At 41.4% G+C, this 15,892-nt stretch overlaps 1 non-coding gene and 1 pseudogene across 1 annotated transcript; both read right to left on the bottom strand.

The window, feature by feature from the left end:
• Window positions 1–9,734: 9,734 nt before the first annotated feature.
• On the bottom strand, window positions 9,735–9,913 carry LOC136836784 (small nucleolar RNA U3; annotated as a pseudogene).
• Window positions 9,914–10,242: 329 nt separating this feature from the next.
• On the bottom strand, window positions 10,243–10,448 carry LOC136836779 (small nucleolar RNA U3). The gene has a single exon (XR_010852480.1). It is a non-coding gene; the product is annotated as a small nucleolar RNA U3 (small nucleolar RNA).
• Window positions 10,449–15,892: the final 5,444 nt, after the last annotated feature.

The raw sequence follows: 15,892 nt of genomic DNA on the forward strand, positions 1-15,892 counted from the left end.
ATCTACTTTAAATATATTAATGGAAAGGCCAGGAACTTCCACATCTAGCACAATTGCATGAGATTCTAGTTTAGACAGATTAATAAATACAATGCAGTAGTATAATATATGTGAAATTTAAGACGTTTGGCGTCTTCACAAACAGAAACATACATACAGTTTGATACAGAAGATTCGGTGGAACATTATGATACATGATTAGAATGCTTGCATGGCAATGCAAGTAGTGGTGATTGTATATAAATCATAGACAACTATGGTTAGGGAGAAACAGACAGAAATATTGTATGGTAGAAGTTGTGTCTTCCTTGAGAGAAAACGGGATGCCTCGTTTTTGTCTGGGTCCTCGAAGGATGGCTTTTACACACGATATTTGAAAGAGACGCGATCGGTGAGATCGTCTCGTTACAATACTCCCCACAAGCAAGGCGTCGATGCGAAATCGTCTTGCTGACAATTGGAATAGGCACAGGGGGTGGGCTTTGGGGCGGGTAGGAGGCTGAAGGCGGCGCCAGCCAGCAGGAAATCGGGAGGTTGAAGGATGACGTCAGCTGATCCACGGTAGCCCCTCGAGGGGACAGCAGTGGGCTGAAGGATGACGTCGGCTGATCCTTACATCTAGCCAGCTCGAGGGGACAGCAGCAGGCTGAAGGATGATGTCAGCTGGTCCTTCATGGTGTCGTCCGCAATGAATTCAGGGGCGGCGTCAGGCTTCCTGGAGGCGGCGTCCATAGCTCCGGTGGTGGGGTGGGTCATCTTGGAGGGTCAGACATCTATTGAAGACTCCGGAACAACGGGAGGCTGAGTCGAGGTGGCAAAGGGTTTGTTGGCGTGTGGGTCGTCATCGTGGGTCGGATGTCTACCATCGGGTCCTTTGGTCACTCCGGGGTCACCAGTGTAAGGATGGTATGGAGTGACATACTGGCTGGGCATTGACTGGTTTATTGGTAGTTCCTTACTGAATGAATGTGTTGTTGTTTTAGATTTAGCTGGCCTTGTGCCAGCACGGGCTCTTGCTTCTAGAGCAGCCCGTTTTGAATGCTGCAGAATCTACGTACAGACGAAGACAAAAACAGAGGTAATGTTTAGGACATCTGTGTTTGTTATTGGCATATCAATGGAAAAGGCCAGGAAATTCCACATATGTTGCTGTCGAACAGATTAATGAATACAGTGCAGTAGCTGCAAAGGCGTTTTGCATGAGACTGGAAGTAGTAGATAAATGTACAGAATCATTACACAGACAGGTAAAACATAAGAGGTTAATGTTCCGGACATCTGTGATGAAACATACATCAGTTTGTCATGGAATTCAAGGTACATTAATGGCAGACAGATGGCAATTAGGAGAGAATGCTTGCATGGCAATGCAAGTAATGTTAAACAACAATGGAAAGCAGGCAGCGTTCCACTGATAAAACATACTGGCCAAGCTGTACTCTCCCAAGGCGTGTGTCGTGATTGTTTGGAAGAGGACAGACAATTAATGAATACAGTGCAGAGCTCGGAATATTAATGAATCCAGTGGCCGGCTCGAGGGCTGAAAATATGTGAACCCAGCTGGCAAGGCTGTAGCTTGGCATCTTCAGCTCCTCCGAAAACAGAAACAATACATACAGTTTGGTCATCATTAAGACTCTAAACAGAGGAAGGGTCATAATGAAACGTCATCTTGGGTTGGCCGGGTGTTTAAGTTAGAAAGCGACATACTGGCAACTGGTTTAGGCAATGAATCAGAGTTAGTGGCGGTGATTGTACATAAATCAAGACAACAATGGTTGAGAAACATCAAGTTCAGGAAATTCTTTGGCCAATTGCATGAGATTCAAGACATTTATTAATGGATACAATTAGCATAATATGGTAGACTTCAAACTAAAACATACTCAAGTTGCGTTCCATTTGAGAGGGAAAAATGCAAGGATGGTCGTTTGTTTTGTCTGGGTCCCTCTGAGGATGACGCACACAAAATGTTGGAAGAAAACACGGGACACACACACACACATACATAAAGTTTGATAAGAGATTCAGAGACATGAAATGCTTGCAAATAAAGTAGTGGTGAAATGAAATCAAGACGTCAATCTTACATATATATAGGATATATATATATATATATATATATATATATATATATATATATATATATATATATATTCTAAGACTTTCTCATGCTATATAATACTGTGTGTGTGTGTGTGTGTGTATGTATGTATGTATGTATATATATATACACGTGTGTAAAAATTAAGTGTTTCTACAAATTTTTATGTACATTTACAAAGCAATATTCCTGAAAAAACCTACAGTATAAAATTGAACTGAGTAATTAGTATGGGTTATATTTTTTAATGTAATTACTAAATAAATAGTAGCTGGTACTGAAATAAATTGCAATGGTTGAATTGTATAAAAAAAATGTATAAATATAGCTATTAAAAAGAAAAAACAATCACGGACCAGATTTAGCTCACAGTCTGCCAGTTGAACAGCCCTGCTACATTGGCTACTCTCCCCGAAAAATTGATCTGCCCAAATCTGGGGGGGGGGGCGCCTGCAGCCATCCAGCCCCCCTGGCTTGTACACCTATGATCCTAATGAGTCCAGTCGAGCTCTCTTGCCGAGAACATCTCTTGGAGTTGTGTTCTGCGACACCGTGCCTTACCAGCTAAGGGCAATTATTTTACGCTATTTCTCCAATGATTAACATGTCGGAAAAATGTCAGTTACTAGTCAAATTTGGTGTAAAGAAAAACGAACTTTCTGGTGAACAGTGAAGAAAAGACATTTTCCCTTAACTTGTGTCGTGAGTGTGGGTTTTTCTCTCTCTCTCTCTCTCTCTATCTTAGCTCTTCCAAACAGGTAAGATGGAAGAGAGATGCTCCCTCACTCCTCAATCCCCCAGAGCCCCAGACCCCACCAGGAGGAGGATTATGGACTCTGATGAATCGGACAACGAAATAACCCCAACTCGTGTGGAAATGGACGCTGCCATGACGACCCCAGCCTCAGAAGATCCAGCACCTGGCCAGCACGCAACTGAGGAGCCCTCCACTTCAGACGAGAAAGGATCCTGGACACAAGTTCATACATAACATAGTTTTTCAGCATGTCCCAAAACCTGTTAACAAAATTGTGAAAAAATCTAGTGATAATGATCTGCCCAAATTCAGGGCAGTTTCCTATGCAAAGGTAGCTGCCCAGGCAACAGTAATCCCATCAATAATCATGATTGTGAAACCAAACCTGAAGGGAAATTTCACAATCACCCCAAAGAATCAAGAAACTGTAGAATTCTTGAAAAACACCCGAGCTCGTTATGCTTAACCCTACAGAACAATTGATGAAAGCGGTAGTTTGCAACTACCCAACCGAATTACAACTCACCCCTCTTGAGAACCAGTCCTTCATTATGAGTGCAGAGAAGTGCATCAGCACAAGATCAAACCGTTCTACTCATAAAGTGATATGCACCTTTAATGGACCCAAAACCTCTCGAGTGAATCTAGGAATCTGGGTACTTTTCAGATGGAAGACTACACCCCAGAACCTTTACGATGTTTCAAGTGCCTTCAGTTTGGGTACCACCAGAAAAGATGGACAGGGGTCGAAATCTGCGGTATATGCAGCCAACGACACCCAACAAATATCTGTCTGGCCAAATTCAAAGCTGGCCTGCCAACCATTGCATGTTGCCCCAACTGCAGAGGAAAGCACCATGCGTGGCAGAAGAAATGTCCTGCCCGGCTCCAGCACAACGCACACATGAAAGGTAAAGTACAAAATCCTCCTCCCCTCCTTCCGCACAAACTCCTTCTAATCATTATCCTCCCCTTCCCAATCCACTTCCTCGAAACCTCCCTCTCCCTCCAAAACCACAGAGACAACCACAACCCACCAGACATTAAGTGTCAAAATCATTCTACAGGGCACAACCCTTACAATCCACAATGTTTACATAGCACCAAACAGCACCCTAGAAGCAGATGCACTTTTTGATGAAGCCTCCAGAGAGAATGCCCTTATTGCAGGCTATTTCAATGCTTATCACCCCCTCCTAAGCCCAGACAACAAACCAACCCTGCAGGATGCCACCTGCACTTTGGAAATTTTATTCTAGGAATTCCCAGAGGTGAAACTGTTGAACAATTGCAATGAGGCCACAAATCTACACAGCGGTAGGCTGGATCTCACTCTGGTTTCCAGAAATCTGCAGGAAGGAGCAATATGAGAACTGCACCGTTCTTATCACCGACCACTTTGCTTTGCAGACAAGGCAGTGGTTAAGGAGGCTCCCTCCCACTCCTCTTCCTCATCCCAGAACCCTGATTTTGCCAATTGGAACTCCTTCGAAAATCATGACTGCCTGGTCCACAGAATACATAAATCATCTTCCATAGGATGTTTCACATTTCTACAGGATTTCTGCAACAACAGAACTAGTGCTGCTAGTGTGTCCATGCCAAAAAAGAAATACCCAACCACAAATGCAAACCACAAAGATGCCTGGTACTACAACTCTCAGATAAAGAAGAACAAAAGAGTAAACCAAGTGAGGAAACTCTTCAGAAGATACAGAACAGACTGCTTGCGTGCCACACTGACAGATGTCTCAGCTCACTCTGCTCGGGTATCCAAGGAAGTGAGACAAGAAACCTGGTTTAAATGGTGGGGACAAAAACACCATCTCACACCCATTTCCAAGCTGTGGAACTGGTTCAACGAAGTCTCTGGCAAAAAGAATTTCATAAATGCCCTTGACCCTGACCCACAAGGCAAAGCTGATAGAATCACACAGAATTTTGCTGACAAGAACAAGACCAGCAACTCTCCCTTGACACTCAGCAATTCCTAAGAGCACTGGAACCTCTCAGAAGCAGGAGAGTACTTGAAGCCTGCAAACCCATGACCAAATAGACACTCCCTTCACCATGGAGGAACTAAACTTTAACGTAAAGAAAGCAAAAGATACTGCACCTGCATCCGATCTTATAACCTACAGCATGCTCATGAATATGGAAGAAGCTACAAAGAGAGTATACCTAATGCTGGTCAACAAGGCCTATGTTGAAAGAGTCAGACCAAGGAAATGGAGCCAGCATAACATAAATCCAATTCCTAAAACCAAAACAGCCAGGAACCTACAGACCCTTTGGTTTAATTAGCTGCATCAAAAAGGTAGCCAAGAGGATGGTCCTCAATAGGCTACTCTGGAAAGCAGGCCCCTACATCCACGTACCTATACATACAGGAAGGGACCCAGAACTCAGGAATGCATAACTGATGTACTATCCACAGTAAATAAAAGGAAGGCCTTAATCGTCTTCCTTGACCTTGAGAGAGCCTATGAGTTAGCAAATTCCACTGTCGTACTCTCCTCTCTTGTTCAAAGAGGCATAAAAGGTAATCTTTTGGCATGGACACAAAAGTACACTCAGAATCGAGAAGCAAGAGTCTACTTTCAAGGAGCCTACTCTGAGTTCATTGAACATGAAAATGGGACACCACAGGGAGGAATGCTTAGTCCCTTTCTCTTTAATGTCCTCATGGCAAATCTTGCTACACTAAACCTACCCAAAGGAGTAGAAGTCTTCATTTATGCAGATGATGTCTGCCAACCAGGCGACATTCAACTGCAGAAAACCCAGTGGTCACTGTACTTGATCAAAGGTAAGTGCAAAGAACTTGGCCTTAAAATCAACACAGACAAAACCAATGTTATGGCCATCAAGCACACTCACCCACCCAATAATCTCTCCACCATGGGAAAACCCATAGAATGTAAATCATAAGCTCTTGCCGGCAAATGAAATACAGCACTTGAAGCAGAAAACCAAATGTCACCTAAATGAGATGAAAAGAATCACTTCACTTCGCCAAGGAGCATCAAGTCATCTAATCAGAATGTTCTACATTCTGCAGTGGCATATGCGGCACCGGCACTTAAAGATGACACATTCTCAGGTCTGCTCACTTGAAGTGATTCAAAACAACGCAGTGAGAATCACTGCAGGTGCCCCAATGTGGATAAAACTCTGCCTACTCAAAAGCAGAAACCAACCTTCTTTCTCTCTCTCTCCCTTCCAGAGTTGATCAAAGAAATGCCTTCACCATTTTCAAAACCTTGAAGAGCAGTAGGGACTGCCCTTTGAAAAACAAAATAACAAGAATCCTACCCCTGCATGAGGAACTTAATCCTCCAAGGAATCATATGGGGGACATCCTCACCATTCTGAGAAGGATCAACATGCAAGAAGCTGCTGCTGCAACTAAGAGAGAAACACCCAGCGACAACTATGTCAAGCCCCTCCTTGGACTCCCACCCCCTTCAAATTCCACTTCACTCCTCTCCTGGCAAACAAGACACTCAGTCCTCCAGTACAACTCAGACAAGCTGTGCAAGCAGCCACAAACAACACACCTGCTCCTAATGTCTACTACACAGATGGTTCAGTGGACCGAAATATACCACCAGCAGCTGCAGCAGTAGTCTCCTCCTCCCTAAAAGTGAGCTGGAGACTTTCTAACAATGCCTCCAGCCTGCAAACAGAGCTAGTTGCCATCCAAAAGGCGCTAGAAAACTCCCTAAACCAGGCAGGAGAAACAACAATCCAAACGGATTCAAAGTGTGCAATTCTTGCTATAAAGAATCAATCACACACTGAGAATGTCCACATCCTAACCACCATAAAAGCCGCAGTCTTTGGTCATCAGAGCAATGGAAGGCAAGTGACACTGAATTGGATTCCCAGTCACATAGGAATCCAAGGAAACAAAGAGGCAGATCAACTTGCAAAAAGCACTCTGCAATGCGATACAATCAGTATTGCCCTTAATCAGTCCCTCACGCAAATGAAACAAAAAATTTTCACATACTGCCAGAATGAAGTCCATAACAAAATTCGTCAGTTACTTCTCCAAGGATCCAAGTCTGCAAAATGGTATGTAGAAAACACCGAATTACAGAGTTTTCTCTTTCCAGGAACACACCCAGAAGACTCGCAGTTATCATCAGTCAGCTACAGTTAGGATATAAGCGCACCTGGCAATTAATCGATCCAGAAAACAGAGCATGCACATACTGTGAACAGGTAGTGGATCTGCCACTGGATCATTACCTGTTACACTGTCCAGAGACTTATCCGCTTTTCTGCTGAGGCGAAACTTCACAGAGGTCCTGCAAACAAGCACCAAACTGGTAACACACGTAACTGAAAACACTGAAGCATTCTCAGCATTCCTCTGCTTCTACCCACCACCCAGGTGAACAAATACAGGCTCCATGCCAAACACTGCCTCAGATTACTCATCATCTCACATTAACCTTGTAAAAAAGTTTCTCCCTTTTTATTTACCTCTTTTCAGGCTGATGCAACTAACTCATCTCCACTGAGACCTTTTCAGAATCTGCACGGGCAACTGACCAGTCACCCCTAACTCACGTGTTTTATGACCTTCTTCCCATTAATTGCTCAATCATGATTATTATTAATCTACCTTCAATATGCTTACCACTTTATGATCACTAGTAGCATTATCAAACTTGTAAAGTTCCTTGGGAAGTAGTTGAAAAAAGGTGATATAGTAAAACAAATTGCAATAGTTTGTTTTATTGCATGAACATGTTATATGGACACTTTGTAACACCATATCCAAAATGGGACAAAGTCCGCAATTTTAAAATTGTGTAATTCCCACTTTTAACCTTTTTGGTAGGTATATTTTTTCATACTTTCTTGTTTTTCTTGAAAACAATGCATCTTACGGGTAAGACGTATAGAGACAAAAAAAAAAAAAAAAATGAAATTAAATTCTGCACGTTTGTTTCCATAAGGTTTTGCTCTAAAACTGAAACTTTTTTCACAAACAATCCCGAAATTGGAATACAGTTTTCTTGAAAAAAAGTGGAAAAATCAAATTTTGTCTCACGTTTCCTTCAGTATTTCCTAAACTACTAATTTCACAGTAAAATGTTATAGAATTGGTCTTTTAGAATGAAGATTTTACTTTCTTTTGGTAAATTTGTTTTTCTTTACATGCTAATATTTTGCACAAGAAATCTGAAGGGAAGCTTAAGTCCCATCCTTTCTCTGTAACAAAATTTCTCCCTTCCTTCCCAGGCTCTCCTATTCACTGGGACTTACTTCTGTAACACTTTCTCTCCCACTACCACTTTTCATTTTCATTTGGACAGAATGGTATCACCAGTGATTCATGTCAGAAAACTAACCTAACATTTGTAAAGTAAACAGGATATGGTATCACCAATTAAGTCTCCGGCTGAGCTTGTTTTTTCTTTGGTGAAATTTTCGGACAAGCTCAATTACCAAAAAACATGAAGGTCACGATTTTAATCATTTTACTTTATGATTTTATGTCACACATTGTCTCTCATGTTTCTTCATTCAGGCAGCATCAGCAAAATGTTTCTCAATCACTGTTCCTGCATATTGGTCTGTTTCGCTGTTTGGATTCAGGTCAAGATTGTCTTCGACGAGCCAGTGCCTGCAATATAAGCTGCCTGGATCTGTAACAAAGTAGCAGTAACTTTTACCTGCTCGTTTCTTTGACACCTTACACACCTGCACGAACTGTGATTATCCTATTCTCTTAAAATCCAAATCATCAGTTACGGGTAGTGCCAGCACAATCGGCTAAATCTAAGTAGCATAGTAGTAAATTAATCTGATTCATTAAAACATACACCCTTTCTTTTACTAATTTCGAAAGATTCAGACCAGAAGATTTTACTCCATAATTTTGAAATTTTATAAAATTAATAATGCATCAAAATACCTAAAACTAAAAAAACCTATTAAAAATCAACCGTGCAAAATATACAGAACAATGCTGATCTTTAATACCTACAAGTCATTGCCTTCAAGACAGAACAAATTAAGCACTGGTCAAAATGTATTTTCTAAGTGGAACAAACCGCATCCTCCTCGTCTATGACCTTATAACAGCATTAATGCCGTGCTCAATTTTAGTAAACAGAAGTGCATATTTGGCAACTTGGCCGAGGCGACTTAACCTAACTAGAGGATTAAACTAACTCAACACTACGGTTCCATTAATATGCAAATCTACCCCTGAAAAACACATACATCGTTCCTTCCAATGACATTCACTGCAATAAATTAAAATGGCTGCCAAGATTAGCTGGCAGATGATGAAAAATTCTACATACTTGTGTGGGTTAAATATCAAAACTGCTCTGCAATACCCCCATGCCTGCAGAAGGCAGACTTATCTAAAACGACAGGTTGCAAGCAAGTTACAACTTCGACTAGCATATATAAGATTACACTCAACTGATTTAGACAAATGGCTTATCAATAAAAACAAACTTACACATTAGAAAATCGCTCCAAAGTGAAACCTGACAACCTTCACTGTAAAAGTCATCCTTGAACTGATGAATCAAAGGTAAACACAGAGTGCAGTAAACTTTATATACCACAGTAAAAATCCTCAGCTACACGCCGATCCTTCTTGTCAATACACTGAAAGTCAATTGTTCCTTGCCTTTAATTCCAATGCTTATTTCACAAAAGACAACCTCTTACAGCTGCAATTCAAATAGCGTTCATGCCTAATGAGACAACTAAAGAAGCTGCAAATTTGGAATGTTAGCGTTCCATTTTGCTAATAAGGGATCAGGTGATTATAGAAACTTTCTATCCCATGAAGGGAATTTTAAAGAAAATTATTGAATCCAATAGTGGGTTGGAACTCACCCTGTGATTTCCTCCTCCACTTAAGGCCGAGCCCATGAGGGAACGGTCTTCAATGCTCAGGAGTAACTGAATACTCAAGAGCCGCTCCCTGCTCAGAGGATGACACTCAACCTCGTCATCATGGTTGAATTCATTGTGAGGTTTGGACTCGAATTTGTCAATCACAACTACTTTATGCGAATGCCTTTACGTGAACCCTTTATGAATTATCAATACCCATTATACACCATCCCTTAATTATCAGACTTTTTGTTTTGTAATTCTTTTTCAGTATAAATCCACTTGTACAATGCATGTTAATTTATGGAAAACCATTTTGCAATGACTTCCATAGGATGCACAGTAAAAAAGAAAAGCAGAGCCCAGCTAAATACTGTACCAGAAAACCTGAAAAATATCCTAAATATTCCAAGTAAGGACTCCAATGACTCATGTGAACTTTTTATCCCTTGAAGGGAAATTTAAAAGAAAATCATAGAATCCAATAGTGGATTGGAACTCAACCACTCAGCCTGTGACATCCTCCTCCACTCAAGGGCGAGCCCATGAGGGAACGGTCTTCAATGCTCAGGAGTAACTGAATACTCAAGAGCCGCTTCCCGCTCAGAGGACGACACTCAACCTCGTCATCATGGTTGAATTCGTTGCGAGTTTTGGACTTAAACTCGTCAATCACACTATAGAATTGATCCTATGTAGTATGATCATAACTTCGGCCAAATATCCGAGACATTAGGTAAAACAGGGTGATGACTCCTGTTATTAATAGCAGTATTTATGTTAATGCTCATCACTTAAGCGCTCGTATCTTTTATTATCCTCAGTTTATCGATACCTTTATTGTTGACTGTAAAATTGTCTTTTAGAATTCTAAAGACCATATTTTAATATACAGAAAAATTAATCATTATAGATAAGAGTTATGGTATGCTAAGGGACCTAGAGTAAATTTAATTCAAGATTTGTAACACTAGGAATAGTTCTACAACCAACGTGATATTGTTGCCAAGTTCTGGAAATATGGCATTTGATTGCCTATATTTTTAATCTCAAATTTGCATTTCTGTTAGTTTCCATGGTCTTTCTTGGCCCACCGATTTGAGTGCTGGTATTCTCTAGATCATGTAACACTACCCGGCTAAAAACTATACTAATCTTTTACCACGTGTTAAACATTCCAAGTTTGGCATCTCTGTCTGGGGCGAGTTGACCTATGGTAAACCACCAACTCAACAAAGTTACGGTTTCTCACTGCCACAGGGTACTTCAGAGGCAGTCTACTCCTCATTTACACTGTGTTAAATAACAAATTAAGTACTCTAGCAACAGTGTTTGCAGACATGCCTATTGCACATAGGACATGCCGTTGTGTTTATTTGAACTCTTCATTTAGCTAAAGTTAACTAATTGTTGACTGGTCAAACTTATAATTTTGACACCATTCACTTCAGAAATTAAAAAGCTTTGATCGGAGGAGGTAGCCTTGACCTTCAGAAATAATTGATATGAAAACAGAGCGTTGAAGGAAAAATATACAGGCAGAAATTTTTTTGTGCAAGTCACATAAAAGTTTATCTTTTATAAATATTTCTGCTGTTAGCCTCGAACAAATTTATACCCTGTAATATCAGTTTTGTGACAAAGAAGGGAAAAGATGGGCGTCATCGTGAGAAGGTCGCGTAACAGTTCAAATTAAAAGACGTTCATCTTTCATTACAGAACTCAGTAGCATTAGGAAACCCCCATCACGAAAATTTCCGTAATCAATTGAAAGTAAGGTGACTTATAGCTTTACCTGTTCTCTTCAAATGAAAGTTTTGACAAAGTTTCAGACCAATTTTGATCATGAGCCAAACGCCCCTGTTTGATCCAACTAGGTCGGACAAGCAGAGATAAGTATAACTATCAAAGGGTGAGCATGTCAGCTCTTCCTGCGTCGGACAAGGTTTGTCTCTTTGTCTATAGACAATTACTAGTAAGTGGCGAATTCATCCCGATGAGAACTTCGATGCGTCCGTTTATGCGCAACAACTGAGTGCGTCAGGTAAAGTCTGTGTTTTGTTCAAAATTCGTCATTACTAGCCCTTTTTCTGCATTTCACGTTCCCTTTGAGACCGTCCTTCCAACCACCTAATTATTTGATTACCAAAACATTTGCTTTTACAAGGTCTAGATTAAGCATAATTTCTATTGTTTAACAACTTTCAACTATTCCAGTAAAGTAACGGTTTTAGGAATTAAGGAAGGTTGCATTATGCAAAGTTATTTCAAATTCTTTATGCAGTCTTGTGTCTCAAATCCATTGTTGTTCGGAAAAACTGTTGTGTTTTTAATACCATATTAACAAATATTGACTGCTGTTCAGTCATAACGTTTGATTGTAAATCTTTATTCACTGATATTCTTTGTGTTGATGTTGTTAGATCGACTGCGACCTAGAGTGTTTAAACGGCTGTCTTTGAGGTTAATTGTAGCATTTGACGGGTTATAATGTGTCCCTTATATGAGTCCCATATAAAATTAAATAATAAACTCATCAGCTAAGCCCCTTTTTCCTTTCGACCTGTCGCTTGGATCTAAGTAAATTTTGAAACAGAATCTGGACGCTGGGATTAATTTTACCAGGCAGGTCAGGATTACGAGTTTCGTATGCTGGGCCGCTAACTCATTCTACGTGCGAATCCCTGGCAAGGTGTAGTTCCACACCGCCTTTGTCGACCAACAACCGAAATGCTCGAGCAAGAAACACACACACGACCTTCAGTCTCGTCGGGTTCGTTGTAAATGCTACTTTCGTGTCTTCCGTGTAAGTATCCGTCCTGCGATGAATTTGCCCTTTAAAGCTTTCGTGAATTAATTAAATGTGCATATCCCTTAAATGAAACCCGTTTCATTCACCCGACAAAATGAAGTCTAATGTCGCGAATCACAGCAATCACGGGGTCTCGCCATCAAGCGGATTGGTCAATTACGGTCCTGTTCCCCCAGTTCCAGTTGTCAGATTTAGCGTAAGCAAATGTCCCAGCGTTAAAACGAAGGAGAATGGAGCCACCGATGTGATTCCGAAATGAATGGAAGAACGTGCTATTTCGAAAAGTCTAACGATTTACTAATTCCACGGCCCTTCTGGGGTCCAGGGAGAGCGACGTTCACCAGGTAAGGAACACCGTCTTATGTTAGGTTAGGTTGGTTTCATTAGTTAAGGGTCGCGACCCTGGGTTTGTGGAGGGTCCAGAATTGCCCCTGACTTTGAGGTTAACTTTTGGCTTCAGGTTGATTGGTTCGGTTTCTTAAGGTTGGGCCGCCATGTTTTTTTGTATCAAAATGATTCTCTAGCCTGTACCCACTGCCACCTGGTGGTGGTCTAAAAGCTAAATTTTAGAGAAAGAATCACAACACACGAAATTAAAATCAATACAATTAATTCCAAGATAAAAAGTCAGATATTTCATTTTTAATTTTACTCTTCCAAACAAGGAGACAGAACAAGGCATAATAATCATAAGAAAATAGTTAGAATACCAGGTACAACAAAATTAGCGTAGGTATAGGAAAGTGTGCGTGGAGGCAGAGCAATTCATAATTTATAAAATCTTAAGAAAGAGCATTTTACCGTGTTCGGATATCGTGGGTGCTATTTTCCTTTGCCAGGGACAATGTAGGGCGATTTCTTGTAACGAGTCAAGTCGTCAAGGCCGTATCCTAAAGACCGAATTTGCGAAGTTCATTTCATTTTCAAAAATTAATCCTATTCGGCAATTCAATCGATATTGTGTTCATACAGCGGAATCATTTCGAAACACCGTGTCATTGAAAGAGCAAACGAACAGCAATAGTAATTTTACCATATACATTTACCGTAGCAACGTAAATTTGGGTCACGAACCTTTGCCAATACTTTCAAGCGGACAGTTAATTCCGCTCGAGAAATACAATAACAAAAGACACAACATTGTATGGTAATTTCGTTTTCCATCCTTAACGTAAAACACTATGCATTATTGGTATATTTAGAGTAAATCTGGATGCCTGCATTTGTTTAGTTCGTTGTTTTGAATTTTGTGCTAAAGAAATTCACCCACCATTTGTTTAGTCCTCTACGCGGGTATTGTTGGAAATTGTTTGAACTAGTGGTATTCACCCGGCATCTTGAGAGCCAGTGACCGCTCTCATCCGCCATCTTAAGACCTTTATTGTCACTGTGTGTGTGATTGGTCGCCTGCCTCAAGCCATTTTTTCCATTTTTCTTGGAACTACTTTCTTTTCGTAGTAGATCCACCTGCATGTAATATCTCAGCTAGACAGACTTGGCCAAGATATAATTTAGTCAGGGAACGATAGGCCTTAGTTAGGATTAATACAGATACGTTTCTATACAAATACGATGTAAAGGAAATCATATAAGAAAGAACTTAAAATTTGGCTAAAAACTCATTGTGAGGCGTCCGAGGCTGGTTCACTGATAATAAAGACAATCCCCTCATTCCAAGACACGTATCTGCATTTAATGAACCATGCCAGTTTGTGCATATAAAAATTTTACTTAAATTTTCTCAGGTAAAAATTGGCTAATTGAAAATCTCTCTCTCTCATATATCCATTCAAAGCCTAATCAAGTGTCGTGACCCTCTTCAAGAAAGAAGGGCCGACACGAGACAATTAATTAATACAAATAAAAGCATCACCTCTGTCCTACAAGTAGATGAGGTCAAGTTAAAGCAATTAATTACAGTGATAAACTGTCGGTCACAGTGAGGCCTGCTACCCAGACTGAAGCAAAACAGTAGCTTTCACTCTCTGAAATAGGAAAGGGTTAGCACTGGAGTACTGGGACCAACCACTCACGAGGATCTTTAAGAAAAAGCAACCAAATTCACTCTATTCCACAGTGCCAATAATTTACAGCACTGTCATCAACTGAATAAACTTACTTCTCTCTCTCTCTCTCTCTCTCTCTCTCTCTCTCTTTTATTTTCCCCTTTTTACCCTCATTCAATTGTTACACTCTGCCAGGGTAGAGTGCATTTCCTCCCATATAGTCTAGTTGGACTCAAGTAAAGGGTTCCTAGGAACACATTGGCACCATAGTGCCACCACCAATCAAGCAACTAGAAAAGATAAACAAAACCAAACAAAAGGGAACACAGAAGAGAAAGTCCTTCTGGTACCTAACCTGCACCAGTGCCTAAGGATACTGAGTGCCACCAGTGTGACAACCTGCACCACACCCCAACCACAGTGCCACCTTTTGAAAGGGTGCCACGTCACTGAAGGACACTTCCTCGTTGCCCAGAATGCGCCCAGTCGACCCGGTTAGATGCCCTTCCCCAACAGAACCATGGCAGAGAGAATTATAAAGCCTTCCTGGATCGCAGGGACGGCGGAGGTCTCACGGCTCGGAAACCACCTGGGTCAAGGAGCAAGTGGACGACTTGACCAAGCAGGGAAGGAAGAAAGACTCCAGCGGAGGGTGAAGAAGTGGAACAGAGAGTATGAAGAAGAAGAACGGGCGTATGAAGCCGAGCAGAGGCAGCTAGAAGAGACAGAGAAGAGGAGAGCGACAGCATGAGTTAGCCAGCAAGGAAGGCTAGCCCTCAGGAGAAGGAGCTCAAGCTGGAAAGAGCAAAAATGGAGAAATGAAGCTATGGCTAGACAGCAAGCCTCCAGCCCCACACCTGCACCAAATGCTCCAATTTCAGCATCAATTCCCTAGTCACCCAAGTGGACTGAGGATGAGCCAGAAGCATGGCTGGAGAGATCAAGGCTCTCTTTGATAACTACAGCACCACGGAGACGGGAGAGGCCTTAATACTAGCCAAGCATATGGAGGAAAAGCCAAGGCAACGCTTCGCTCACTGGGAGAAGAGCCAGAGAGGCAACATGGTGGAAGTTCATATAGTCATTACAAAAGGCCGAAATAACCCCAGAGAAATGGAGACAACGGTTCAGAGGTCTTGCCAAGGAAGTCGGCTGGTCCTGGGCTGAATGGGCCTGTCACAAGACCCAGTCTGGTACCGCTGGTTCGACTCCCTTGGCCTGCACAACGTTTGAGGATCTCTTCAATCGGACCATGCTAGAAGACCTTTACCAATATGTGCCTGGGCCCTTGCTGTATATCTTAACGATAAAGCAGCCCACCACACTTATGGAAG

The sequence above is a fragment of the Macrobrachium rosenbergii genome, chromosome 56 (assembly GCF_040412425.1).
Source record: "Macrobrachium rosenbergii isolate ZJJX-2024 chromosome 56, ASM4041242v1, whole genome shotgun sequence".
Classification (NCBI taxonomy): Eukaryota; Metazoa; Arthropoda; class Malacostraca; order Decapoda; family Palaemonidae; genus Macrobrachium; species Macrobrachium rosenbergii.